A 26,895-nucleotide genomic window follows, 5' to 3' on the forward strand; every position below is an offset into this window, starting at 1 on the left:
GGTGGAATTTGTTTGACTTTCTCCTCTTGCATTGGGACCATGAATAGGTATTTTAAAGGTCAGATTTTAAAAAGTAGCTTTGAGTGAGCATCAAATCAACCCTGCATAAATGGCCAGAGAGCAGGTCATCACAGATACAACGTTGCATACATAACTTACATAGTTTCACTCATTATCACAATTGCAGTGACTGTTAATGGAGTACTTAGAGACTGTGACCCCAAGTTTAAATTTATTTTTAGATAGACAATGTCAATAGTGTATTTGTCCCAATCCTTTGAGTGAGTTTATACGGTATTGTATTGGTGGGTTGATTGGAAAATGGAACCGTAGTTTATTGTATTGCTATTTTGAGATTTTGTTGTTTCATACCATGCTACAGAGATGGGCCTTGAGCTGTGATGCAGTGGGGTGTGATAATTGGGAAGGCCAGTGGATCCCATTCAGTTGGGGAGGCCAGGGATCCCATTCATCTGGGGACGCAGAAAGAATGGCGGTGGGAGCAGATGGTTGAAGGGAAGGAGTCAAAGATACGGGCATGCTCGACCCCCTTCCAATCTGTGTCCCATTGTGAGAAATGCCCATCTCCAACATTGCTACTGTGCAATGCTAGGTCCATTAGCAATAAAAATGCCACCCTGCAAGACTACTTTGTTGCGCAGGGTGTGGACCTGGTGTGTGTGACCGAGACCTGGGTGCGGGAGGGCGAGACAATCGCTTTGAAAGAAGTAGCCACCCCCCAGGCTTCTCTGTCCTTCACCAGTCGTGGACAATGGGCCAGGGCAGGGGGGGTGGCGGCGGCATTGTATGTCTGAGTGGTTTTCTCCTTCAGGGCCCTACCCAACCCAAAGATTCCCAGCATTGAATGCATGGGCCTGGTTTGGGAAGCCGAGGAGTGCTTGGCTATCTGTTTAGTGTACCAGCTGCCTAATGCACTGGCAGATACCCTGCAGGATTTGTTAGAGGCTGTGGCAGACTGGGGGCCTTGGAGTTTCCCAATCTGATAGCCTTGGAGGACTTCAGTGTCCATGCTGATGCCCACTCCTTCATCGCAGGCCCTGGTCCTGGTGTCATCCATGGCAGCACTCGGGCTCCACCAATTTATTTCGGATCCCACACACCAAGCAGAGCACACACTGGATTTGATCTTTGGGTCAGGGGTTGGTGTGGGTCTGATGCCAAAAGAGGAAGTTCCATGGTCAGCTCCATCAATTGCACTGGCTCCAGCTGAAGTATCAAGTCAGGTTCAAGGTGCTGGTTATGACCTTCAAAGACTAACACAGTCTGGGACCTTCATATCTATGGGACCACCTCTCCTGGTATGTTCCCCAAAGAATAGGGTTGCCAGGTCCCTCTTTGCCACTGGCGGGAGTTTTTTTGGGTGGAGCCTGAGGAGGGCAGGCTTTGGGTTTGGGGAGGGACCTCAATGCCATAGAGTCCAATTGCCAAAGCGTGCTTTTTCAATTGGATTTTTAAAGCATATCGTTGCCTATCTGTTTTGGAGCTGAAGAAAGCCTTTGAAACGTGTATTCATGACTAGCCACGCGTCCTCCAATTTTTTCCGTTCTTTTTGAGCTGCTTCGTATTTATTGTGTTCCTGGACAGGAGCTTTTTACTTTTGGTTCCAGTTGGATTTCGCACTCTCCCGGACGGGAGGCTTCCTGGTTTATGGACTCTCACGGCTCCTGGACTGGAGTTGTCTACCGCTGTGGTTTCACTTTGGACCTTTATCCCGAGTGGGAGTTGTCTACGGGTATTTTGGTTTCTCTATAGTGTGGGGGACTGAAAAAATTGTATATTGTTGCTGTACATGGGTTTATGTTTGTATTTCTTATTAGGGCATGAGGTTAATGCCTTTATACCTTTACATTATATTGCTTTATTCAACATTGTTGTTTTCTTTGAGCCTGCGTGCCGCCATTTTCTTCAATTTATATTAACTGTGGCACAGGTGTTTCCACTTATAGTACCTGGATGTTGGCAACCCTACCAGAGAAATCTTTATTCATTTAATAACAATCTATTGGTGGTCCCCAGCCCAAGGAACATTCGGCTGGCCTCGACCAGGGCCAGGGCTTTCTCTGCCCTGGCCCCCGCATGGTGGAATAGACGTCTCCCCAGTGAGATCAGGGCCCTACGGGATCTTTAAGAATTCCACAGGGCCTGCAAGATGGAACTATTCCACCAGGCTTATGGGTGAGACCAGCTACAGTTCTCCCTATAAATAACTGGCCTCCCCTCCCCACTTCTGATCCCCCCTTTTTTTGTTGTATACCATCTTGGGGCTTGTCCATCTGCTCCCCTGGCTGCAGTTGGATATTCATTTTTGATGACATTGGGCATTTTTGCCCTTATTTATTAGACTGTATTGTGCAATTTTAGTGGTAGTTTTAATGTTTTGTTCTGTTTGTATGATATGAGGTATTCTTGTGAGCTGCCCTGAGCCTGTCCTTCGGGCAGAGGTCTTTCACATCATCTACTTGCCTATCCCCTTTAACCAGAGATGCCGGGGATTAAACCAGGGACCTTCTGCATGCCAAGCAGATGCTCTACTGCTGAGCCACAGCCCCTCCCCACATTTCCTTTGCCATGTTGTTATTCCTGGGGGAAGCTGTTGCTGCCCCCAAATCCCAGTTGCGACCCATCTCCTCATTTCCTCACCCCTGGTTCAAGGCTCCATCCCAGCTCAGGCAGTGGGGCTGAGAGAGCTCTAAGAGAACTGTGATTAGCCCAAGGTCACCTAACTGGCCTCATGTGTAGGAGTGGGGAAATCAATCCAGTTTACCAGATTAGCCTTCGCTGCTCATGTGGAAGAGTGGGGAATCAAACCCGGTTCTCCAGATTAGAGTCCACCCGCTCTAGAAATGAAATGAAATAACAAACAAACAAACAAACAAACAAATCACTATCAGATAATAGCTGTAACCCTAACATACAATGAGTAACAACCTTCACAGTTACCCATAACCTATAATAACCCTAATATAAGTGATGAAACGACCTTAACATTAAACACTCCTAATCCCAAAATATAAAATACAACAACTAAGGATGTACAGATTCTTTGAGCTTCATCCTGATTAGGATTCATTCCATCGTTAATCCAGGGTCTTTGCTCTAACAGTATTCTATTGAATGTAATGGAATTTCAAGAATCAGAAGCCAAGGATTAAAGAGAGAAGGTTCCTCCCCATTTCCCTGGTGTCCATGGAAACTATGTGTTGCACTATGTAAACAACAACAAAATAACAGAAGCCCCTTCAAAACCAGCCCTGTATTTGCCAAAAAGCATCTTAAAATAAAACACTATGTTTTTTTTTCTAATACAAAGGACTAATTTGGAAGAGGGTTCTATTGGGGGGGGGGGTCCTCTGATATTGAAGTACATAGTTGTACTCTTCTGTCCGATAGAAACCAAAAAATAGCCCCCCAACATTTGGTCTTCGGTGCAGATAAACTTTTTAAAATATAAAGTATAGTTTTTTGGCACACAGAAAGGTAATTTTGAAGGAGTTTCTAATGTTTTCTGTAGCAGCAGTACAGTATAAATAGAAACCCCAGAATTGCGCTAATCCTGAGAGATAACATATAATAGCTCTAAACCAACAATAGTTTCAATTTCATAAAGTGCACGTAGAGCATCTTGTTTCCGTGTTTTACTGGTTTACTGATGCACTTTATGAAATTGAAACTATTAATACAGACTGAATAAGGACTGAGCATTTTGGCTTATATTTTGCATTGTAAAGCCTTATGCTGAGAGCTGGGGTCTTACTTAGACCAATTGTGATATACATGTCTTTGCTCCAGAATTGTGGTTATTGAATGTTTCCAATATATATCTGTAATAGCATGAGTTGCTATTGTTTGGTTTCTTTATTTTAGAAACAATTGTTTTGTGCTATATTTTGAATTCCACACTCCTGACTAAGCACTTGCAAGCCGTTTTTTGATTACAACCTCCAGGTAGTAGCAGGAGATCTGCTATTTCAATTCACCTGGAGAAAATGGCCGTTTTGGCAATTGGACTCTATGGCATTGAAGTCTCTCCCCAAACCCCACCATCCTCAGGCTCTGCCCCCAAAACCTCCCACCGGTGATGAAGAGGGACTTGGCAACCCTAGTCCAGGGAAGCAAACCAGGCCTAGTGGTGCAGGAATCAGCCCACAGCTCTTCCCACTCCAAGACTGATGTGTGTTAAATGTTGTGACAAAATGGGGAAAGGCTATCAGCAATGTACATGTGGAGCACCCTCAGAAGTTTGCAAATAGGCAGAAGGGCAGCTGAAAATGGCAAACGGCACTTTTGTTGTACTGATCTTCCCAAGCACCTTTCCATGTGTTTGCAATCCAGAGGAGGAAAACGTTGTGCCCGATACATTTGCCTGTATTTCAACTCCACTGTCTCAGTTTCACTCTCCTTCTCATACACTGCAGGTCTGCTACAGAGGTATAAAGACCTCTACACCCAGCAATCCAATATTTGCAGGTACGGGTATGGATTATGTTCCCACTGATGCACTCTTGATTGGAATTTCCCCCACTTATTACAAACAACTCTTTTTCAGCTAAGGGAAGGGAGATTTCCACCAGCACTACTCTTTGCACAAATCTCTGGATTCGAATGAAAATATATATACATGTACAGCTTTAATTTGGGACATGCATGCATTCTTGCATTGCAGTATGGTTTTAAGTTAGTGAAAGAATATGAAGGACTCCATGGTCATGGAAACAGGAACATCCTGTGGGGCTTTTTGCCCTTGGGGTTTGTACTGCTACTCCCTTCTCTCTAAACTGATTTTTCCTCCTTGTGGCAATGAAAACATCTATGCTTAATCTTGAAGCAAGAGCCTAGGACCAAAACAAATGTGCTGTTTTGACTGGGATGGGATCAATATGGACTAAATTCACCAGAGATAAGGAAGATCTCACAAACAGCAACACGAAGTTGTCCCCAGGGTCATTATTATTATGTCCTGCCTGAGATTTTTTTTTAAGTCTGCCATACATATGCTCCCATAACTAAATGCATGCTCTCCATACCTTTGGGGTTTAGAATAGCCCCAGCTAATCAGTTGTGCCTTCCACATGCATTCCATGGTTGGGTTCTACACCTCTCTACTACAGATGACATTTCCAAACCAGTAGAAGGCACTATTTTTGTTTTAATCAGAATAAGGAAAAGAGTGCATAAAATACCTTCTTACTTCAGATATGAGTAAACCATTAAGAAAAAGTGAATGGCTGCTATCTAGAAATCCCGCATAATTTGCCTATCCAGTGAAACATTTCCCATAATCATTCCTGGTAAATCACCTTCCTTCAGTTTGTGACATCTATAGTTGCCACCTCCAAATTCACAGAGGGCCAATGTTGGGTGGCTGTGAGAAATCCACCAAGGGCAAGTCTTTCCAAGATTCAGGAGGAGACATAGGGAGAGTTTAACATCTATGCTACCAGTCACCAAGATTTGAGCAAAAATGACAACTACCGTTAAAATGCTATATTTTGCTTTGGTCACATATTTGAACTTTCACACCAAAAACAAGCAGCTCCATGGTCCTGCTGTACAGTAAACAGCCTGGCCTTACAATCTTAAGGACAAACAAACTTTGCTGCCTCAGCCCCTGTTACATCTCCGTCCCCCAATAGGAGCAGCTCTCTGGTCAGCTGCACCTGGTGCCCCACTCCAGCTACAGCCCTGGGTGTTTTGATGCATCACATGATTTTTGATAGTACAGTGTTAACACAATTTCATAGTATTACAGGACTTTCAATTAATCAAAGATCCAAGGGCCGGGGGACAGAATTGCCCACAACCTGTGAGGTAGTTTAGGCAAGAGAGAGTGACTCTGGCCCAAGGTCATTTGGTGAACTTCATGGCTGCGTGAAGATTTGAACAGAGTCTGTCTGCTATTCTGACAATGGCTGTCATTGGACTATACTGATTCAAGTTGGAGATAGCTGAATTAATTGTAAACTGTAGCATGATTTAATAAAAATTAAGTGCATTTTTGTCTCATTGCTGTCAATAGGAATGATCATTTAGTACATTTTTAACCCACCCTTTCCCCAAGGAGCTCAGTATGTTGTACATCATTCTCCCTTCTAACATTTTCCATCACAACAACCTGGTGAGGTAGCTTAGGCTGAGAAAGATCAACTGACCTAAGGTCACCCAGCGCGCATCATGGCTGAATGGGGATTTGAACCTGGGTTGTACCAACCCTAGCTCAACACCCTAACCCTCTACACCACATTGGCTGTCATGCTTGTATACACTTAACCATCTGAAAAGGGTTTAAGTTCCACTGCATTATACTCTGCCGTTCTGGATAGAACAGAAGAGAATTGGAAATCACTATAAAAGATTAAAATTAAGAGTAATTTCATCATGAAAATATCTTACAGCAGATTTGATCACAGCCTTGAGCAGAGGCAGCGGCCTGAATCTTTGAATGATCTGTTTGACGCATGTTGCTCTTTGCCTCTATTCTCTTGCGTGGTTGTATTTTGGTGCCACACTAACCTTTATGTTCCACATTGTTAACTATACAAGAGACTGCTTCACCAATGATGGGCTGAGCTCTGGTTGAATGCATGCCCTGATTTATGGGAATGATAACTCAAAGGAGCATTATAAAAGTATGTCAAAGTCAAACTTTGCAGCACGAGTGATCTAAGGCTAATTGTTTTTATAGCCAATGTAACAAACACAAAGCTTAAGTAGCCTGAACTCTTTGTTTGCTTCAACCCAACAAAAGCTTCAGTTATAGTCGTTGCTGTTTATTTTACGAGACAGTTAATGGGCATTTCCCCCACAGCAGTATGGTTAGATGTATAACCATTCTTCTTTCCCAAAAGAGGGAGGGGATCAGCTCACGTTTCTATTACTATATTAACTATTGTCCTAAATACAGAGGCTACCTCTTGTGGGATTGTTCTTTCCATGGTACACTAGTGTGTTTGTTCCCATTTGAACAAAGATGGAAATAAAGGGTTTTATGAACTGCTGCTGCCAAAGGGGACTGCTTCGTGCTTCTCATGACAATCTTGAATAGTAAATTTGGAAAAGGATTAACCATTTCTGTACTATTTGCCATGCAAGGAGACCTTGCGTAACACCTATCCATGTCACTGCTCAAGGGTGCCATATCCTATTTCAATCATGCCATGCCACAGCAGTGCTACAGGACTCTCCAGGCTATGACATAACAATTCAAAACCCTCTGCTCCTCTCACTGGGCACCCTGTGACTTAGTCTGCTCCCGCAAGTGCAGGCTATGCTCACTCAGGAATACAGCAATCTGCATGCAGAGAGAGGAGGAAAATCTAAGCTATTTAATACTTTGTGGAGAAGAGCAAATTGCCTTGACCCCAAGCAGAACTGCATGAATGGCAAGTGAGGGGTGAACAGGAGGACATAATTTTACCCAGTTTATTATGTCATGCTGACTGTTCAATATGGCCTTGCCCTTTATGAAGCTGGCATGTAGATACTCTACACCTTGCCTCTCTGTCCACACTGTCTTGACATGTTGCCCCTTTGGCAAGGCTTGGAGTTATGGCTTGGTGGTAAGAGTATATGCTTTGCATGTAGAATATTGCAGATAATTATACCCAAACACCCACTGGTTCAGATCATGTCTTCCTTGCCAGTTGCAAGCAGGGAGTTGATAGTTTGGCACGTTCAGGTGTAATAGTATTGGGCAAATATTGGGTTAAAAATGCACTGCAAATTATGGCAATTAAAGTATTAAGGTTAAAATCCAGGCTGGAGTTTGGCAAGAACAAATTGTTATGCTTAGTGGAAAGCTAACAGTGAAGCAGATACAGTAAGCTCCAGCTGAATCTGGGCAGGCAGCCTGCGGATACTCTTTTAATGTAAACAAAGATAAGACCATAATGCTTTTGTCCTTTTAATAGAAATTCATTATTTCAACATAAAAGCATCTTTTTAAAGTCTTTTTGGGTGCAAATCAATGTATTTCTCTCTACATATTGTATAATTTGCCATTCATATCATTAACTGAGTTACTGTGAGAAACTGTTTAAAGATGAGATTTTAGATTTTGTGAACATACTTACAACTGCATATTTTTATCAACTTACTATGCAACTTCGCAGCTGTAACTTTTGGTACAATGGATGGGAAGATTAGAATGAATGCTTATTGGGGGGAAATTCTGTCTGATTTGTATTTTTAACATATGAGAATGATGTCTTTGATCCTTGGGAAAGATTTGATGTGAAAGTTGTAATAGATGGGAACAGATTTGAGTTCTCATGACCACTCAGCTTTAAAAGAGTATATAAGGGGTTAAAATTGTTCATTAGTGGGAAGTTCTTTAGCTAGACATGCTGCTATGCTTTCTGCATAAAGAATTTTCCCAGCATGGCCCATCTAGAGGTATGTGAACTTTGTATTTTTACTGTAATTTTTACTGAACAGATCTGCTTATATTCTGCAATATTTTGTTAGATTTTTCATATAACGTAACTTTCATATATTCAGTATAATGGTATGTTTTTTTACTTTAGTTAGCTCACAATAAAAGAATTGTTTTACAATTCGAAGTTTGTATCATTACTTGGGGTAACTGGTTAAGTAAGATAATGTATTTTTTAGTGAAATACCCAATCTAGAAACCTAATTACTTATCACAGTAAATGACCGCTTCACAGGTGTGTCCAAATAAATGTAAATATGTCCATTGGTGTGGCTATACTGACTTCTCATACAATTAGACAGCTTCTTATAGCTGCCATCCTGTTGCTAGTTGTCTGCTGCGGCCACCTCCAATTTTAAAAGCGCACAATAATAAGAGAAAACGTGTTGAGCTGAGACTTACTGCTTAGTGTCTCTGTTCATCTTCAGTGTCTGCCCATGAATCCAGCAAATATTGTAATCAGTCTTGTTGAGTTGATGCCATTTATCCACTACTGGTCAGTGAAGGACACGATTGTATAGTCACAAAAAAGGATATGAACAGCAACCAATTCTGTGCATACCCACAGCTTTTTACACAATCTGGTGCATTGTGCAAGGATGATGCAGCCTTCACCCAATATCCAGTAAGCTATGTGCCATTTATTTCCTTGTTTCTCTTTTTTCCTCTTTAAACAAGAGCAAATGTTTCTCATGGCCATTGCAAACATGTTCTCGTATCCTAGCTTTTTAAAGTCATTATTCCACCACTTGTTTTTCATATCAGGTCTTATTTCTTCTTAAACACTTTTTTTTTTTGCAGTAAAGTTATTCATTTGTTTGTTTAGAACATTTCTATGCCTCAGTTCCACCCAACTCAGGGTCCCCAAGGTGACGAACATTAAAACAGTATTTTAAATACAAATATATACTTATACTATTGTGCCCATGCGCATAGGGTCACAAATGCAATTAGCCATGCTTGCAGCATTGGTAATGGGAAATCTCTGTGATCAGAAACCTTTACAGGAGGAACAGGTAGGAACATAGACGAAGAAAATGAAATGCGGCAAAAAGTTGGTGCATACTCTGACATATAGTGGACACAGAGGCAGATGATAAGACCTATGTAGTCTTCAGAATGTGGAACTCGTTGGTACTAACTCTGCAGTAAGACAAATACTTCCATTAACAATATTCTGTTTTCTTTACCTTCCATCATTGAAAAAATAAGAATATTGCATTTCCCCACCCCCACGGTCGCCTTTTTAATGAATTCAGAGTGAAGGCTTAGCCTCACATCAACCCTGTGAAACAGGTTAGGTGGGGGCTGTGACATGCCAGAGGCCAACTATGGGGCTCCCCTGTTGAGCAGGGATGTGAACCCAGGTTTCCCACAGCCAAGCCCAACATGTTTGCCCCTTTATCACACTGGCTGTTTCTGAATCAGTGGGAGAAACAAATAGGCACACATAAACCCCTTATGTTATGTGCCTAGTCCTTAACAATTCATTTGTAAAATAGGGTTTCACATGGACATCAAACGTGAATGAAGCAAATGCACTTTTTTGATCCTCTTCTAAGATCAGAGTTTAAATTTACATGGATCTGTATTAGTTCAGGTACCAGAAGTTTCCCTTTGCCGATCTCTTGGAGCGAAGTTCCAACAACAGAGAAAGAAAGAGCTGCCACATTAGATTTGATACCCTCCAGCTGCCCCTTCCACCAGGTTTTTTTCCCTTCCTTTGCCATCCTACAAAACAGCTCTTTGCCAGTTTTTCCACTGGATTTAATTTCTTTTGTTTGAGTTGCTCAGATTGGAATTTTAAATACATACAGAAACAACCCAATAGGCAGATGGCAAAGGAAAAAGAAAATACTGTTTTGTGAGGCAGCTTGTTTCCGAAACTGCCCACTCAAAACAAGGCAAGCAAACACAGAGGAGATTGAAGAGATGTGAATTGTTCTTATTTAGAATTTTAAATGGGCATAGGCATAATATGAGCATGATCTTGTTTCTGAGACTTGCACCTATTTAATAAGGGATAAGCCACTTCTCTTTCTATACACAACACTGCACAATGAGTCACAATTATGCTATCCCATATTGGCAGGAGTGGGGTAGAAGCCAAATCCATTTGCCTGATTGACCAGCTGGATGGGTTTAGTTACAAAATGGTTACTAATTCAGCATACTGAATATTTCTGACACACTTTTATCTACTTACTTTCAAATATGGTGGTTAGGGGTGACTGTGATTATAATTGTGATAATGATTTCATGCTAAAATACCATATTGGTTCTCAGACGTTTAGAAAACGCATTCATAGAACTTATTTTAAAAAATCCTAGTCCATACACAGTCACAGAGGTGGTCCAAGTCCCTTGTTTCAACTGTAAATGATAAAACCCCTTCAAAATTGTCTTGGACTCAGGGACAGGATCTCTCCAGGCTGTAGGAGTCTCAAGTCTCCTTGAATACAGAAATTGGATATAGCATGTTAGCCAAAAGTATGAGCTTGGAAATCCATAGATGATGATTACATAAACAACGTTCATTAAAACAAAGCATTGTAAAACACATCATAGAAACTATTAAAACCAAAACTAAAATGCATATGTGAAAGTACATAAAACAGTGATTAAAATTTCATGCAGAAAAAGGGATCATTGAGGGAATGCCAGACAACACAGCAAGAGAAGGGGACTGATGAATATCCTTGGGGGAAAAGTTCCATAGTTTTGATGCCATGACCAATAAGCCCCTCTCATGAGTCTAATTTCAGAAAGTGGGACCACCTGAAGCAGGGCCTCACAGGATTAGCTGTCAGGTTCATATGTAGGGTTGCCAGGTCTTCCTTCACCACCAGCAGGAGCATCATTGTGGTGCGGTTGGGGAGTGTGTGATCGGTGCAATAACATCACTTCCAGGGTGACGGGAACACTATCACATTCCTCCATAGAGTTTTTTGAAGGAATGTTAATCTCCCCCTGTTCATCTGGCCTGCTTCTGCCCACCGGCCAGCTGAGGGGCAGTAGGCAGCCCCCTTAATTGGCAGGCAATTGCCCACAATAACCTGGTATCTGGCAACCCTATTCATATGGGAGTAAACTGTTCTTCAGGTATGCTGGTTCCAAGCCATATAGTATCACCAGCACCTCTTATTGGACCCAAAAACAAAGTGGGAGCCAGTTTAGATGGGCCAAACTGAAGTGATATGATTGCTATGAGCCACTTGCATTGCAGTAAGATAATCTAAATGTTTCCAAGGCATGCACCTTAGTGGCCAGATCTTTTCTGCCCAGGAAATGATGCAGCTAACTAACCAGCTGAAGCTGCTAAAAGGCGATCCTGGCCACAGCTGACACCAGATTATCTATAAGTAGGTCAGGTAACACCCAATCTAGGGACCTGTTCTTTCAAGGGGAGGGCTACCTCATCCAGAAGTGACACCTTTAATCCCTGGTCAGACCTTCCAGTAGAATTTTTGTCATGGTGGGATTAAGCTTTATTTTATTAACCTACATCCACCCCAAAACTTCCTCCAGGCACCAGTTCAGGATTTCTGCAACCTCCCTGAGATATGCCAGAAATGCAAGATAGAGGTGTGTCATCTGCATATTGCAGCCAAAATCTTCAGGTGACCTCACCCACTGGCTTCATGTAGATGCTGAAAAGCATGGGAAACAAGATGGAGCCTTGCAGGTTCCCAAAGGCCAGAAGCCGAGCAGCAGTCCTCCAGAACCACTTTCTGAAACCTACATCCCAGGTAGGACTGGAACCACCACAAAACAGAACCTCCCAGTCCCAACCCCGAAAGGCAGTCCAGAAGGATACCACAACCAATGATCCAGGAGAACCAGTGAAGCAGCATTTCCTCTGTCCATATGCCCATCAGGGTGACCAAGGCTGTTTCAGTCCCACAACGAGGACTGAAACCAGATTGGGAAGGATCCAAAATATTTGCTTTATCCAGGACTCCTTTGAGTTAGCTACCCACCAACCATTCAATCACCATTTTGAGAATGATTGATAATTATTCAACTCTCCTAGTCCAGTGTTAGTGTCTTTAATAGTGGATGCATCACTGCCTTCTTCAAGACTTTAGCTACAAACTTCACAAAATCACACAAGGTTGGAAGAGACCACACGGGCCATCCAGTTCAACCCCCTGCCATGCAGGATCCCACAATCAAAGTGCTCCCGACAGATGGCCATCCAATCTCTGCTTAAAGACCTCCAAAGACGAGGACTCCACACACACACACACACACACACACGAGGCAGGGCATTCCACTGTCGAACCGCCCTCACTGTCAGAAAGTTCTTCCTAATGTTTAGGTGGAATCGCTTTTCTCTTAGTTTAAATCCATTACTCCGTGTCCTAGTCTCTGAAGCAACAGAGAACAAGCTAGTTCCCTCATTAACATGGCATCCCTTCAAATATTTAAACATGGCTATCGTGTCACCCCTTAACCTTCTCTTCTCCAGACTAAACAAACCCAGCTCCTTAAGTCTCTCCTCATAGGGCATAGATTCCAGACCTTTGACCATTCTGGTTGCTCTCCTTTGGACACGCTCCAACTTGTCAACATCCTTCTTAAATTGCGGAGCCCAAAACTGGACACAGTATTCCAAATGAGGTCTGACCAATGCAGAATACAGTGGTAGTATTACTTCCCTTGATCTAGACACAATACTTTTTTTGATGCAGCCCAGAATTGCATTGGCCTTCTTAGCCGCCATATCACACTATTGACTCATGTTCAGTTTGTGGTTCACTAAGACTCCCAGATCTCTTTCACATGTACTGTTGTCAAGCCAACTATCTCCCATCCTGTACCTGTGCCTTGTACCTGTTTCTGCCTGGGTGAAGTACCTTACATTTCTCCCTATTGAAATCCGTTTTATTGTTTATGGCCCAGCTCTCCAGTCTATCAAGGTCATTCTGAGCTCTGACCCTGTCCTCTGGGGTATTAACTAGCCCTCCCAACTTGGTGTCATCTGCAAATTTAATTATCATGTCCTCTATTCCATCCTCCAAGTCATTTATAAAAATGTTAAATAGCACCGGTCCCAAGACAGACCCCTGTGGCACTCCACTGGTCACTCCTCTCCAGGATGAAGTTGTGCCTTTAATGAGCACCCTTTGGGTTCGATTGGTCAACCAATTACCAATCCACCTGACAGTAGCAGTGTCCAGACTTACTTGGTCACCTTAGTCCTTGGTTTATCCATCTGCAACATGGGAATAACAATAATATTGACTTTTACAGGGTTTTTGTGAGGGTTAATGGTTTGAACAATCAAATATGTTGCCTTATTTAATTTATTTATTTACTTTAAGGGCCACCTTTCTCATTGAGACTCAAAGTGGTTACACAGTGTAAGTCAATGCACTCAGTAGGATGAGTCATCTAAAAAGCAAAGTAATAGGACTAGGATTACAGAAATCTGGAACAAAGAAAAAGTATTAGATATTAGACAGTGCAGAAAAATGGTATTATATAAGTAGAAAACAATGCAGTGAGAGTAGGATCATACATTCAGCAAAGAGATAGTATACACTGAACACAGTCCTATTCCCTTTATGAAAGCACCTCCTTGAACCATTTTGTTATAATGTAGCCCTACTTCTTTTATAAAATATATTAATATATGCTAACTCTTAGTATTTTTTTCAACCATTGGCTATGCCAGTCTGTGAGCCCTTCCTTTCTGTTTCTTTGAGCTTTACTTGGGCACTGACCTGGAAATTCTTCCCCCCACCCACCATTGAATACATTGTACAGAATATTTTCTAAAATTGTGAAACCATAGCCAGACAACCCACCTACAATTCTCCAAAAATGTACTTTTGTATTGCAACATACCAGTTGGGAACTTCTGTGACAGAATATCTCTCGTAAATACAAATATATCATGTCATTAATCTGAGCCACTTCTTCATTGGTAATGAACACCCAGTGGAAAATGGAGAGTTTCCATGTCAGCCAACTGTAATAATCTTAGTTAACTGACATAGTATTTCAGGTTGGCAATGGGAGATAGATTTAATGTGCATGAGTTCATGACCGCAGAAAGGGTAGATTTAAACTGACAAGATGTGTATTATGTCTTTGTACATTGGGTGGGAGGGGAATTATCCACTCACACCTCTGACATATTTTTGTGCCTACATCAGATCAGTCGTACCTATTCCTAGTATACCTGTCAATCAACATGGTTACAAATTAATTCTTTCAGTCCTGTGGAAGTTTTGGTTTATACAAAGAGCTCCCACAAGGAGCTGACAAAGGATTTTCAGACTCAAGGCCATCATTTTTTAATTCTTCAAAAGACAGAGGTAAAATGTATTCATTGCATAAGAGATCTATAATTTAACAGCAGCTGTGTGGCAGCCTCTCTGTGTTCTAATGCATTCTACTCTATCAATGATTTTAAATATTTATGCTGTCATCTCGCAGTCATGAAAAAAATATTTAAATTAAACATGGTTAAGGAACAGCTGCCTTTCTGCTCTTGGAGGAAACCCCAGCCTTCAAACTTCTCCTAGTGAAATATTATTTCAGTCAACCCCAGAAGTGTAGGGAGTTATGTCAACCAAGAGTGGCAGAGCAGTCCTAAGGGGGGGTTACTTCTGGGGCGGCTGGAGACAGCGCAGCCGTGCTGCCTCGTGAGCGGTTTGCTGTGCTGAGTGCAGCAAGCTGAAAATGGAAAGAAAAAAAAAAGCCCTGTGAAACTGGTCTATGCAGATTCATGGAGCTATGCCATTATTTTTGCAGGTGCAAGTTTCCGGGCAGAAAAGGCTTAGGGAGCTGACTAAAGTCAGCCCTGCCTCCGAGAATGCCTTATTTGGTGCTGGTGCAAGCCCTTTCACTGGAGAAATGCTGCCACCAAGGCTAACCCAGAGCCCTTGCCGGAGCCTATGCCAGAGCCTGCACCTCGCGTTGTTGCGTGGCTCCCCAGCGCAGGTGTAAGTGGCCCTGTGGCTGCATAAGTACCCATTTGGATGGCACAAGTGCCACTTATGCCTCTGAAGGGGTCATGCCACCTCCAAACCCCTTTCGCCTACCCCCCTTCAGGATTGTACAGTAGGATTGCCAGGTCCCTCTTCGCCACCAGTGGGAGGTTTTTGAGATGGAGGGTGAGGAGGACGGGGTTTGGCGAGGGGAAGGACTTCAATGCCATAGAGTCCAATTGCCAAAGTGGCCATTTTCTCCAGATGAACTGATTTCTATCGGCTGGAGATCAGTTGTAATAGCAGAAGATCTCCTGCTAGTACCTGGAGGTTGGCAACCCTATTGCACTGCAAGGTCTCAATTCTAAGGACACTTCTCTTGAAGTAAGCCCCTGTGAATACCATGGGGTTTACTTCTGGGTAGACCTGCTTAAGACTGTTCTCTAAGCTTGCTATTTTTATGAATCTCTGAAGATAAGGTTCTGTGTTTCATATTAGGAACAAAGCAAATTGAAATAAATTTATTGGATATATGCTAAAGAAGGGGTGTTTTTTTTAAAAAAAAAGGAAGGAAATTTTATAACTTGGTGGAGAAATATCACTGTAAGGTAACTTTTTGGTTCTGCTATTTCTTGTACATATTTGCCCCCGCCTGCAGAATAAAATCAAGATGTGTTTCTATGAAGCATAATGACTGAATGGGAAAACTGATATGTTCATGCTTGGAGAACGCACACAACCATTGGGTCATGTGCAGGTTTACAGTGTTTGCATATTACTGGCACAAATACTCAAAAAGCAACATTTCTAGAACTATGCTTAATACTGAGCATGGTGGAGACCACAGACTTGCATCTAATATTCAATCAATCAACAAAGTAGTAATATTTTACTACCATAATCTGAAACTAGCACAAAAATATTTTCTAACACCTGATTAGTGTTAAGCCTGAGACATTCATTCATAAGTCAAAACAATCAGGGAAGAGTGACAGTGAAAGTCATCTTGTAGAGACTCTTCCCAATCCAAACTGACTTATAAATTTAAGAATCTGTCAAGACTGACGCAGAAAAGAGCAGCAGTATCATGCTCCTTTTTCATTACCCTTGTACATAAACACAAGGAGCTGAAATTGGCAAGACTAATTTTTAAAAAAGGGCAGCAGGTACATAAGAACATAAGAAATGCCCTGCTGGATCAGACCAATGTCCCATCTAGGAAAGCACTCTGTTTCACACAGTGGCCAAACAGTTGTCCTGGGAGACCAACAAAGGACAATGCCTTACCCTTACGTTGCCTCCTAGTACTAGTATCCAGAGGTTTACTCCCTCTGGATGTGGAGGTTCCCTTTATTCATCATGGCTAATAGCCATTGATGGAACTATCCCCCATGAATCTGTCTACTCCCCCTTTAAAGCCATCTATGCTTGTAGCCATCAGTGCATCAATACACTGAGTGAAGAACTTTCTTTAGTTCTGTTCCGAACCTATTGCCATCAACTTCATTAGGTGTCCCCATGTACTAGTATTAAGAGAGAAGAAGAAAAAATTATCTCTGTCCACTTTCTCAATCCCATGCATAATTTTATAAACCTCTGTCATCTTCCCCTTAGTTGTCATTCTGCACTCTTTAACCGTACTTCTTCTGTACATTTCCAGGGTATGTGTATATGCCGGAGAGGGGGACTGTATAGCCTTCAGAAGAAGTAAAGCATCCGTGAAACCATGGAGACATTACTTCAGAGCAAGAAGATAGGCTTTGTGACCTGTACATCCGCCCAATCAACCAGCCATCCATCCATCCATCCATCCAACCAACCAACCAACCAACCAACCAACCAACCAACCAACCATTTTTCTTCCTTTCTCCCTAATAAGCAAACAATATACTTTTTTAAATATACAGATAGTGTTGTGGGGTCAGGAAGACAAGTTGTATGGCTTGCTAAAGGCATCAGAGGCAATAGCCAATCAGTGTTTGTATCACTCAAATAACCTCAACCCACACAATCACAACAGGAGGGAATTACATTTCCGCAATGACATAATATTGTAGTTGGAGTGGTAAGAAAACAGAAACATTATTTTATGAAAGATGGAATCCTGAACCACAACTAAGAGCTACACATGCACATCTGCTCATCTAATGACTCTGTGTGCGGGATCACCAACTATGTACAAAATGAAACCAGCAGTGGCACCTCCAGTGGAGCTTATGTGGCCCTGTTTTTGGCTGCATGGATGGAACCTCCTATTCTCTTGTAAAATGTCTGGACTGGTTCTTTCTTTCTAGCAGTCTTCAGTATGTCATCCTCCATTGTGGTCAACAGGCATCACTCTATGATACATGCCTATTGGTGAAATACTACGGGCTGCTGGAGCCTAGCAGTTCTAGTTTGGAAGGGAGGGAGGGTGTTGCTGAAAGATATAGAAAATGCTTTTAGCAGATTAAATGGATAGATGATAGGGGAGTTTTTTCTAAAATAAAGACAGCAGCAGTTTTAGTTTAACAGCTGCTGCAGAGATTGGCAATGGTTGCAAGTCCAGCTGGCCGAGCTGGGGTAGTTGGATATGGACTTGCGCTATTAAGCAGATTTCTTAGTGCTACTAATTCCACTTTGTAAGCAGACTACAAGGATCAGACGGGCCAGCTGTCAAGCACTATGGGGAGATTATTATTACAGGATTTCATTTTATTGTTTCAGATTGGAATTATAACTTTAATTAGCGATTGCAGCTATTTTGTGGCTCACTCCAAATTAGTGAAGGCTGAAAGGAAAAAAAAGCACCATTCTCCTTCTTAATCCCTCCCATTGCATGCAAGAGAGTTAATGAATTCTCTTTTGCAAGAGCTGTAGTGCTGGATCAGTGACATAGATGATACAATATGATCTGGTTTATATCACACCATTAGGGTTTATGCAAAATCCCTTAATTATTTTAATGTAATAGATTTTTATAATGACATTTTCTTAGCAATATATGGTAGGGTCTAATCTGAGCACAGAATAACCAAAAGGGTTGTATTTCAAATTTTATAGTCCATATTATACTTCTTCCTGGTCAATAGCTACATACATTTATTTTTAAATCAAATTTTAAATTCTTATAAGGGCATTAAGATTGCAATCCTATGTGCATTTCAATGAGAAAAAGTCCCATTGAATTAAGTGGGTCTTACTTTTGACAGGATTGTGCTACACTTCCTGTAAAATAGTATATGGCATTTTGGATATTCTTTATGATGCTTCTCTGTGTTTTGTTACTTAATATTGCAGCTCTTCAGTTCATACTTGTCTGTGAAATGAAGTCAAGTTGCATATATATGTAAAAATGGTCAAAAGTAGGAAAAAATATACATGAAGAACCCTAAAGGAATTGATGGGGTCACTTTGTTTTTCTCTTTTCCCCTTCCGCACACTACCTCTGCTTTCTCTCCTCCTGGAAGTCCCCATATTGTCTCTCCTTTCCCTACTCCCTTCTCTCCTTTCCACTCAACAACTCATCTTTCTTTTACCTGCATCCAGACTTCGGCTTTATTTTTTTATTTATTTACTTCATTCCTACCCCAACCAAAGTAGCTTACATCATTCTCCTCTTCTCCCTTTTATCTGCACAACAACCCTGTGAGGTAGGTTAGCCTGAGAGAGATTGACTGGCCCAAGCTCACCCAGCAAGTTTCCATGACAGAATAAGAATATTCATTTGGGTCTCCCAGATCCTCCTTGGACATCCTAACTACTACACCATACAGGCTCTCAGCTTTCCCTTTATTCCTCATCCTGGCAGCCTCTCTCTGGGAAAAGTCTGGCCCAGCTGCAAAAGTCATGCAGTAGCAAGTCACTCAGGTGAGTTGTGTGATGGCTGTTGTTGGAGACAGCCGAGTCGTGCAAGTTATGTGAAGATTGTTGCTGGATTATGTCATCCAGCTGCACCTGGGTGAGTCATGCAACTTGCATAGTAGCAAGGGGGCTGGTGGCTGCTGCTGGGCCTGGCAGGCCCCCGTGAGTCCTTCTTCCAGGGCAGGAGGGAGGGGAGCAGGAGTGGACTGGGAGGGCAAAACAGCTCCAGAATCAGCCTTCCCCCTCCTTTTATTGATAGAAACCAAGGTTTGAAGGCTGCAATATTGTTGTGGCTACCTAGCAACCACCACAATTTCATTGAGATCTCAGAAGGATTCATTTCTTAAAGTCTCAGGTGCTGCTTCGGTTATTGGGAAGTTAACTCCCCCATGTATTTGTTTGTTTGTGTGTGTGTTTATTTCAATTTCAGATTCTCCTGGAAACCTGGGGCTTTTCTGAGATTTGTAAAAAAAATCTGTCTTGCTTGTTCATTGTTCCAGTCTCTGGTTTTAACTATCCACAGATGTCTCCATGTAGATAATTAGAAATATTAATGTTAAAATGGTCATGCTGCCCATTTTGGTAAAAATTCACTAAAATGAATCAGGCTATACATTAAATCAGTTACACGCAAAAAAGCTGGGAGAGAGGAATACAGTGACAGAATCTTTCCTGTGCTATATTTTCAGGTTGAACATTCTTTAACCTTATTACTTTATCTATGAGTTGACTCTCAATTTCAATTAATGATTTTATAATTAAGCTAAGAAGATATTAGTGTGCAAAGCTACCAGTGATGAGAAGGATGCGGAGGCTCAGACACAACCTTCCAAAGTGTCTGCGGCTCCCATCTTATGACACTGAGACCTTTCGGCAATGCAGATTACATTTCCTGCCCTGCTAAAGTGGCTTCTCTAGTGACTCAGGAAACATGACGGCCTCTTCCCTTCATTTCATAAATGGACCAAATGTATCCCCTAATGCAAGTAAGGCAGGGTCAGATAAGCATGCGAATAAGGATTAGACAAAAACCTTTGGGTATCAAAATAAGAAAAGTGGAAATGGTTGTGAGCAAACTGGCTGTGATGGTATTCAACCGATAGGTTGGGACTCTCAAGTGGATCACACCCTGGCATGAGATAGATCTAGGGCTGTTGAAAAAAAAGCAATACAATTCGGATCCGGCAAAATCTGTCCCGTTTTGATCTGGGAAATGCCGAAGTCCGAACTCCCCTGCTTCGGTTCTGTGGAATCCACCGAGATATTTGAGTTCAGGAAAAAAATTCGGCTGAATAACCCGCCCCCCTTCCCGGGCATCCCGGGAAAGCGGGCGGGTGGCTCTTTGAACTGCTCTGTGCTGCCATGGATGGCAGCGCGGAGCAGTTCAAAGCCCCCCCCCGCCCACTTTCCCAGGAGCCTAGGGAAGGGGGCGGGGGGTTAAAGTGCTCTGCGCTGCCGGGGCAGGCAGCGTGGAGCAGTTCAAAGCCCCCCCTGCCCGCTTTCCTGGGAGCCCAGGGAAGGGGGGCGGGGGGGATTTGAACTGCTCCATGGAGATTGGAGGGGAGATTGGGGGGGGGGAGGGAAGGCGATCCCAGGGCCAGGATCGCCAGGGAGATTGGGGGAGGAAAGGGAAGGCGATCCTTTCCCCCTCCGGGTTGAGCTCTCTGGAAGGCAAGCAAGCTTGCCTTCCAGAGAGCTCTTTTAAGGGGGAAAAAGGCAGGTTCGGGGGACCCCGAACCTGCCGAATTTTTTCCGCGGTCCCAATTTTGGGACCGCAATTTCCCGCCTTTTTTGTGGTTCGGCTCCATCCAAACTGAAAACCACTGGATCGGGTGAAATTTGGCTGTTTTCCAGTTCGGATGGAACCGAATTGACAGCCCTAGTTGGCTCACACTTTTGAAAAGACTACTGTTTTATTTTCCATTTGGTCCAGAGTGTGTGTTTTTTAAAGAAGACAAAGAGAAAGAATGAAACATTAGAAAAAGAGAGGAGAACAACACATACACTGAAGTACAATAGACACACAGAAAGATCATACGGAATTAAGGCTGCAGCTTGAAATCTGATACAAGCTTACCTTGTGTAAATCTCAATAAACACCGTAGGCCTTGCTTCAAGTAAATATGCATTGAATCAAGTTGCACCACTGGGCCCCAAGTTGGAAGATGAGCTTTAGCCAGACTCCAGGACTGGAACAGAATTAAGAGTGCTGTTAGAGGTATTTGCGCCTTGCTAAATAGTGAATTTCAATTTACTATCCCAACTTGTTAGGATATGCCAGCCTTGAATTGGGACCATTTGCCTCCTTCCCTACTATGCTTGGTAAGCCCATAGCAATATGCATGCATACCATTCAAGGCATACTCCTTGGGATATGGGGAGGAGCCATGATTAAGTCGCAGAGCATTTGCTTTGTTTGGAGAAGGTCCCGGGTTCAGTTTCTAGCATCTTCGTTTTAAAAGATTCAGGTATTTATTTATATTTATTTATTTATTCAATTTCTATTCCACCCTTTCCCGACTACTATCAGGCTCAGGGTGGCTAACAACCATAAAATACAAAAAGATTAAAATACATACAAGCATAACTTGGAGATAATGTGGGTTCGGTTCCAGACCACCGCAATAAAGCAAGTATCGCAATAAAGCGAGTCACACTAAAAAATTTTGTTTCCCAGTGCATATAAAAGTTATGCTTACACTATACTGTAGTCTATTAAGTGTGCAATAGCATTATGTTTTTAAAAAACAATGTACTGTAATAACGAAAAAGTTTGAAATATTGCGAGAATTTCCAAAATGTGACACTGAGATACAAAGTAAGCACATGCTGTTGGAAAAATGGTGCCAACTAGACTTGCTCAAAATGCAATAGCTACACGGCGCAAAAAAACACTGCGCAAAAAAACGAGGTATGCCTGGACAATATAATATAAATTATACTTTAAACATTATTAACTTAAAAATTCCAGATGGCGCCCTAAACATTAAATAACTAGAACAGGTATAACCAGCCATGGGGGAGGAAGAGAAAGGGCAAGGAAGGGACAGGAACAGAAAAAAGTACCAAGGAAAACCTCTGTGGGGATGACAGCAGGGGTAGGGAAGCCAGCTAAAATGAAACCTGTGCTGTCCTCAACCATAGGCCTGGTGGAACATCTCAGTCTTACAGGCCCTGTGGAATTGAGCCAGGTCCTGCAGGGCCAGGGTCTTACTTGATAGAGAGTTCCACCAGTCCGGGGCCAGAGCCGAGATGGCTCTGGCTGAGGACAGTTGGATGCTTCTTGGGCCAGGGACCACCAGTAAGTTGTTACTAGCTGAGTGTTGCACTATTTGGGGGGGTGTATCAGGAGAGGTAGAAGGTGATTTGACAACAGCACAGAGCACTGTGAACTCCGCTGGTCAATTGTCATTACAGACAGAGCGTTCAAGGCAAGAGATGAGCAGAGGTAGTTTGCCCTGTTTTCCTTGGTGGTCTCTCATACAAGTATTGACCGTGGCTGACACTGCTTAGTTCCCAAGTCCTGATGAGTTTGGGCCAAACTGGGCTATTTGGGCTGCTTGTCTTTAGAAGGCTGGGTGAAAAGAATTATCTTTTTCTGGCAACCAATTGCTAGCAGAGTAGGTGGCTGCCTAATGGATATGAATAGTGAGCTACATAGTCAATTCTGCAGTTATAGGTGCTTTTTGTGTTGAGCATTCTGAAATGCTTTACATGAAAACCTGCAGAAAAAACACATTGTGTATGTTATTCTACAATTCTGAAGGTTGCTGTACCTGGTGTTTTATTTTAAAACCTTTTAGAAAGAAGAAAGTGTAAGATGGGTGCTACGTGGGTTCTCGTGTGGGTTGCCCAATGAGTGGAAAACTCAGGCTCGCTTGATTAAGGCAGCCCTACAGTTTTCAGTAGCTGTAGCTGTTCCCTTTCCCCACTCTAATTCCATGACAATGCATAAATAGCTGGTTGCTATATGGGACTGAACAAAAATTTGGGAGGTGCCACACTTCCCAATTGACCTTGGAAACTTTATTCCCTTTTCTGTATTGATGGGATTTAGAAGGAAACGTCATGTGGCCTGGTCTGCGAAATTGGGCTGAACAAGATCTAGGTATCACCATTACCGATACTGTGATTGTTTGAGCATCGAAATTCCCATGTTGAAAGGTTTCAGTTGTGAGCCAATCACAGCCTGTTTGGTTCATGCTGAACAGCTGTGAACATCTGCTGAACAAGTTTACACTGTTTTTTGTTTGTTTTGTTTTTTGCAAAACTGGCTATGGGCAAAGATATTGCAGATACAAGCCAAATGGCAGACATTAATATTACCAGGGACTACGCAGACAAGCACCAACCGGTAGGATTTTATTAAAATACAGTGTTTACTTATGACTAAGTTATGTGATTTGTGATTTATTTGTCTATTTAAACAGTTGACTGCTGAGTGGAGCAATTATGCTGTAATTTTGGGAGGTAGCAGAATTAAATTGAGCTGGGTAGAAACACATGCAAAAAGTCAGTTGCACAGTATTGTGTGGTTAGGAAGGAATACAGTGAAACAACATGCTGAACATCCATGAACAAGTCAAAAATAGTCAAACCAATCATTGACAAATAATCTCTCTGTTTGCTACTGTCAAACTGGGCATGAGCTGAATCAGTGAGTGTTCAGACATCACTAATCACTAGGATTGTCAACTGGCTTGGAGAAAAAAAATGTCCTCTTCCTTTACCAGAGGCTTAATGGGACATTATTTACTAGGTGATGTTATTTACCTCTATACCATGAATTGATTCAACTGGCCATTTCCACACATTAAGTCTCGGTTAAAGTCACATGACATATTTCTCCAGGCCAGTTGGCAACCATAGACAGATTCAGTGTGGGGTGGGTAGGAAAATGCTGGGCGTGTTGTTGACTACCCTCACAGGATTGATGTGAGAATAAAATAAAGAGAGAGGATGTGAGAATAAAATAAAGAGAGGAGATACTGTAAGCCATTTCAGGTCCCCATTGGAAAGAAAAGAAGGGTATAAAGTCAATAAATAAATAAATAATGTTGTGTCTGAATGGTGAATTAAGGCTTACCCAACTGTCCTTTTAATAAATATCAGCTGCAGGGGATCTGGGATTTGACACGTCTTGGGGTCTACCAGCCTCCCTTTGCCCTCCCAGGATGACTGGCTTGGATGAGGTGACACTGGCAGGCCCTCTACAGCATGCCTTTAAGATGCATGTGAAGCAAGATCAGTACCAGAAGCTCTTTTGTGGCTTTAAACTAGCATGGGAATTATATAAGCAAGGGAGTCTGCTGGGAATACAGTAGCCTAAAGACATACCTATGCTAGGGGAAAGAAAATAAGACACCTAATGAGGGACAAGTAGGTTGCAGATCAGCTACCCTAGAAAGGTGTGGCATTAAAGTAATCCATAGTCCAAAACTCTTGCCTTATTCTGAGATACAGGGGAAAATGTGTATGCATTTTCATGGATATGCCGAGCTGCCTTTTCTTTTTTTTAACAGAGTAGGAAAGGCATAGAGGCCCCGTGGTGCAGAGTGGTAAGCTGTGGTACTGCAGTCCAAGCTCTGACCATGACCTGAGTTCGATCCCAACGGAAGTTGGTTTCAGGTAGCCAGCTCAAGGTTGACTCAGCCTTCCATCCTTCCGAGGTCGGTGAAATGAGGACCCAGCTTGCTGGGGGTAAAGGGAAGGTGACTGGGGAAGGCACTGGCAAACCACCCCATAAACAAAGTCTGCCTAGTAAATGTCGGGATGTGATGTCACCCCATGGGTCAGGAATGACCCGGTGCTTGCACAGGGGACCTTTACCCTTTTTTTTTTTTTTTTAGGAAAGGCATAATTTGCATGTACAACATTTGAAAAAGTTCCCTTTGTTGCACCTGCCAGATTGGGGCGGGGGAAGAGAACTAATTCTAACAATGCTTGAATTTCGCACATAGCATGTGTGTGTTTGTTTCATTGATTTACAGTCATTTGACCAGCAGATAAAAAGCCATAAAAATAATCAATACAGAATCAAGATTACAATTTTGTTACGCCAGCCAGAGATCTCCACACTCTAGTGGCTATATAACAAAACTTTGCCACTATGTAGGAAATAATGACATCTTTATCCTTGAGTAAATAATTAAAAATAAAATCATCCGACTGTCTAAAAACTCTGGTCAACAAGGGCAAATAGCACATAGCAGGAATTATTTAAATGGCTCTAATCAGTTGCTTTGTAAGGACATCATTTTAAGGTATTCATTATATTTCAGTGTAAGAAAAGGTATAAGCAGTTATTTGACTCAATAATTGGTTTGCTGATGTGTTTCTGTTCTCTATCTTTTTAGGGGTAGTGCCATACTGTTTCTTTATGAGAAAGCATGAGCTCCTTTGCAGGATCTTCTCTAAATATTGTAAAACAGAGCTTAATTGTATTACATTTTTGGTAAGTAAGTAGGACAACAGTTACTTCCTTCCATTATCTATGGTTAACTGAAGTGCATTTATGGAGCTCTTATCCATACGGGCTTTGCCATTTGCAGGGTGGTGGTGGTGGCAGCTTTGGCTCAGTGGTAGAGCATCTACTTTGTATGCAGAAGGTTAAAATTAGTAGGACTTTAATTATTTGTGATTAATGTCTCGTTGAGTTCAATAGAACTTAATTGTAGATAAATTCCTCTGGGGGGAAAAAGTTGGATGACGAACGATAAATTCTTTTGTAAAAATAGCTAACATGTAAGACTAGTCTCCCCACCCCATCAATATATTTATTTAGTTCTTTATGGGAAATTATATCATTCTTGCTTGCCTCATCATGGCTATTGCTTAATCAGCTATATTGTCATTGCGTTGAAGTGTGCTGACCTCTTAGGTACAATAAATCTACTCAAGACTATTGCAAGACATTTCTACTCCAGTATAGATCTTAGGACAAGTTTGCTGCTGCCAGTCACTGGAATTCATGACAAGCTGTGCTTTTGTACAAATTGTTCTGAGCAGGCAATTCAGTAATTAAATAGGGCTGCACTAATCGTATGTTTTAGAAAAGTTAGCTATGTTATCTTCAAAACACATCTCTTTCTCCATTAGAAAGCATTGCAACTTGCAAGGAGGCATGAAGCATCCACATACACCATATAAACAGCCTTGGTTGTCTTGTTTCAGTGACATGGGAAGTGCATCCCTGCTGCGTAGCTAAGGAACCTTCTAGAGAAGCTGGCTGAGTTAGGAATAAGGTACTTCAGTGGTCCTACTCAGCTATCCATTTAGTGCTGGTGGACTGTTGCTTGACTGTGTGATGTGAATTCTTTGGAGTCCCACCGTATTTTGCCTCCCACAATGTTAAACACCTACATGAAACCACTGGGAAAGACCATCCAGGGGTTTGACATGAGGCGCCACCAGTATGTATATGACAGTCAGTTCTACTTTTTCTTAACAACTGAGTATGTGAAAGTCTTCTTCAGCAAATGCTTGGAGATGGTATTGGGCTAGATAAAAGCTAATAAACTGAATCTCAGTTCAGTCAAGATTGAGGGACTGTAAATCAATGACAAAGCCACTCAAGGAATGAGGAATCAATCTGTCTAGAGGAAGTTGCATAATCTGGGGTACTGCTGGATCCTGGCCTGCTGTTTGAGGCTCAGGTTT

Source organism: Euleptes europaea, chromosome 15 (assembly GCF_029931775.1).
Source record: "Euleptes europaea isolate rEulEur1 chromosome 15, rEulEur1.hap1, whole genome shotgun sequence".
NCBI classification, from domain to species: Eukaryota; Metazoa; Chordata; class Lepidosauria; order Squamata; family Sphaerodactylidae; genus Euleptes; species Euleptes europaea.